This window comes from Pteropus alecto, unplaced genomic scaffold (genome assembly GCF_000325575.1).
Source record: "Pteropus alecto unplaced genomic scaffold, ASM32557v1 scaffold125, whole genome shotgun sequence".
In the NCBI taxonomy this organism is placed as follows: domain Eukaryota; kingdom Metazoa; phylum Chordata; class Mammalia; order Chiroptera; family Pteropodidae; genus Pteropus; species Pteropus alecto.
This window is the reverse complement of record NW_006436888.1, coordinates 4936884-4939242: the sequence shown is the minus strand read 5'-3', so window position 1 is coordinate 4939242 and position 2359 is coordinate 4936884. Positions and strand designations below refer to the sequence as shown.

At 63.0% G+C, this 2359-nt stretch overlaps 1 protein-coding gene across 1 annotated transcript in view; it reads left to right on the top strand.

Annotated features, from left to right (window-relative positions):
• The first annotated feature begins 236 nt into the window (after positions 1–236).
• Positions 237–2359, top strand: part of DISP3 (dispatched RND transporter family member 3) — a 43838-nt gene continuing 41715 nt past the window's right edge. The window contains exon 1 of the mRNA XM_006914358.2: positions 237–381. The gene's annotated coding sequence lies outside the window, so the exon portion shown is untranslated. The remainder of the gene's footprint in view (positions 382–2359) is intronic.

Here is a 2359-nt window from a genome sequence, read left to right as displayed (position 1 = left end):
CGCTACTCACGCAAGGCCCGGTGGCGTGAAGGCCAGAGGTGCCAGTGGCTGGGGGGTGGGGCGCGGCTCCAGAGCCTCCCCGGGACACCCCTACATCCCGTGGTGGAGCCGGGACCCAAACAAAGGCGGACGGCGAATAAAAGGCGGCGGCGCCTCTTGCTCGGGATTTCGCGCTGGGGACCAGGATCCGCACCAGGCTGTGCGCGGTCTGTGTGCTCTGGAGCGGAGCGGGGAACTCCAGCCTCCTGCAGCTCCGAAGAGCTTTTCTCTGCGACTCCCGCGAGGGGACAAGTCCTCACGGGTGGCCCCAGTCTCGGCCCCTCCAGCGCTCCTCCCTCCTGCGCCCGCGGCTCAGCCGCCTGCTCAGCTCGGCCAGTCGAGGTGAGTGCGACGGCCGCTGGGCGCCATCCGGGTTGGGGCTGGGGAGGCATTGCTCGGAGGAGCGGGTCAAGTCCTCCGCGCCGCCCCCACCCTGGCCTGAGCAGGGCGGTGCGTGAAGTTCCCCCGCTCTCCAGCCAGTCCGGGATGCGGGCCTCGGAACCACTACCCTGGGAAAGCTGGCTGGTGGTGGGCAGAACCCAGAGCTTGTCCTCCGCTGTCGGTCCCCAGCTCCGCACCAACTCCCAGCGGGCCTGAGCAGCCTCGGTCTACACCGGCTAGTTTGGTGTCCAGAAACCGCGAGGCTTCCGACCTCCGGCCCCCTGCTCGTCCCCGCGGGTGGATGACTGATTCCATAAAAGTTGAGCATCGGTCTGAACCCGCCCCAGATCTGGCTCGTGGCTGGGCTGGAGCAGGAGAAGGGGACAGGAAAAGGTTAATGACCTCCTCCCCATCCACTCCCTACTTTAGCGCACTTATGCTCTCAGCGGGACATTTCCCGAGTCCCGGGGCCCAACTAACCTGCTGCGGGTCCAGCTGGGCGCGCGGGGGCTTCGGGGCAGGCTAGGTGGACGATGGAAGCCGAGCGCGAAAGGGTCTCCGGGCCCTGCCGAGAACACGAGTGAGGGTGGACGTGGAGTGGGCAGCCGAGCAGTGGCGGCGCCGAGGATGGGGGAAGATGCTGGCGCGAGTGGCGCCGAGTCCCGTGAGTCAACCCCGCCGCTGGGAGAACTTTTCCAACTCCCTGGGGGCGGAGGCCCGCAGCTCGGCTAGGAAGGCGCCTCCTAGGAGGCTTCCTTTCCTGGGCCACTCTCTACTGTGGAAGCCGGCGCCAGCTCCCCGCAATTCCTCCTGAGGCTGGGTGTAGATCCCCTCCTCTCCGTGCCCCAGGTCAGCACCGCGGACAGCACCTCGCGGGGCGGCCTTGGAAACCCAACCCCCCGCGTGCGCCCCACGGACCCGCCTGCACACTCACACAGATCTACAGACCACCGGCAAACAGTCCCCCACACAGATTCATAGTCCACTCACGCAAATACACATCCACCCACGGTCCTCACAATCTGCACAGAGGGAAGAGCCACATGCACGTGGACGAGCACAGATCTTCCCACCCGCATCAGCAATCCCGGCAGCGTCTTTACGTCCTGCTGTCTCTGGCCACCCGAATAAGCCCCAGACTCCAGAGCTCACTGCAGGGTGCTCACAGAGATACCCAGTGATTCACAGAGCCGCTCAAGCGACCCCCCTCTCCACACGCGCACAGTCCCGCTCCTTGGGGGAAGTAGAGGATGGCAGGGCAGACCCTCCCCCACCCAGTGCAGACCTGGTCAGGAACCAGGGTATTTGCCAAAGTCAGGGAGTAGGCTCTGGCCCGGTGGAAGCTGAGGGCAGAAGCCCAGCCTTACAGAATCTTGGTTTCAGGTTCAGAGTCCATTGTGCTGAGCTCGCCGCCCCATGCCTGCTCCCCTTCAGATCTGACTCCAGACAAATCTCCTTCTACAACCGGAGTGTGAGCCCCTCTCTCCCCGCACCATTCTTTGCTTTCACTTGCTGCGTCTTTGTTTCCCCGCTATGTTCTCCTCCTCCAGGTTTGTCTTTCGCATACATGCACCTTTTTTATTTTTTTGTCTTTTCCAGTTCCTCCTTCCCAGTTACCTTCACTCGCTCCCCAACTTTCCTTCAGTCAGTCTACACCCATGTGGGAAGCTTAGGGGTAGCCGTTTCCATTGTCACACCCTCTCTGCCCATGGCCTCAGCAGCTTTTGCCCCCTCCCAAGGCCAGATGTGCCAGCGTCCCCACAGTCTTTCCAGGGGCCAGGATTCCTCGGTTGTGGAATCACAGCAAGTGATTCTATCCCCGCCTCCCCGGGGATTTGGCTTTTGGATGGTTCTGGTTACCCATGCCCTGGCTTGCCCTTGGACACCTCTCCTGCCGTTGCTCTTAAAACCCAGAAACTAGGTTGAAAGAGGAAGAGCG